This window comes from Neolamprologus multifasciatus, chromosome 1 (assembly GCF_963576455.1).
Source record: "Neolamprologus multifasciatus chromosome 1, fNeoMul1.2, whole genome shotgun sequence".
Lineage (NCBI taxonomy): Eukaryota > Metazoa > Chordata > Actinopteri > Cichliformes > Cichlidae > Neolamprologus > Neolamprologus multifasciatus.
Genome location: NC_140439.1, coordinates 8,752,292 through 8,753,150, shown reverse-complemented (window position 1 = coordinate 8,753,150; position 859 = coordinate 8,752,292).

Here is an 859-nt window from a genome sequence, read left to right as displayed (position 1 = left end):
GTCTTGAGCAGTTTCCAAGCCTCTCTTCTGTCATCAACAGATTTTTCCATTTCTGTGAAGGCTTTTTTACATGGTACCCAGAGTTTCACCTGAGTTTCCCTATTATTCAACTGCTGGTTGGATTGCATTACATAACACCCGAGCAATCAGTAATGATCCCTTGTATGTTTTTCTTTTCTCTTGCATGTTTCTCGCCTGCATTACCCAACATGGAGAGATGTAATCTTACACTCATACACTCCTTTCAAACAAAGGCAACAATGGCTAGCTTTATTAGGCTTTTAACAGATTCAAATGTGTCAGAATAAGTTCCCGCGTGTATCTTTCTTGTTAAAAAAAAATCCACATGTCATACTTAAATGTAGGTAAATGAGAAAAAAATTGCACCTACCCCTTTAGTGACAAGCTCAGGTCCTTGCAAGTATTTCATGCAAACTGTATTTTTCCATTTCTTATATAATCTTAGTAGGTTTATAGATTAGGATACTGATACTGTTTTGACATTTGGTGCATATGTTTGTGCAGCACTTTCTTTAAACTTTTTCTGGCCCCTTTTAAACACCACCAAATCTAAGAGAAACAAATCTAAGAGTACTACACACTAAAAAATGTTCTTGTTTTGCCTTCATGTGATACAGCCCTGCAATAAATGATAACCGAATCCCATCATGCAACACATTTGTTATAACTTTCACTAGGCAAGGAAAATCCTGAGCAGGAACTTTGCATTGATGTAATTCTGACATGAGTGCTGTGCCTGAGGGAGAAAAAAACCGTGAGAAAGTGGATGAGGAAGAAGGCGTGTCAAAAGGTGTGTCTGAGCTCTTGTGTGTTTCTGTGACGCTAGCTTTTGTGCTGA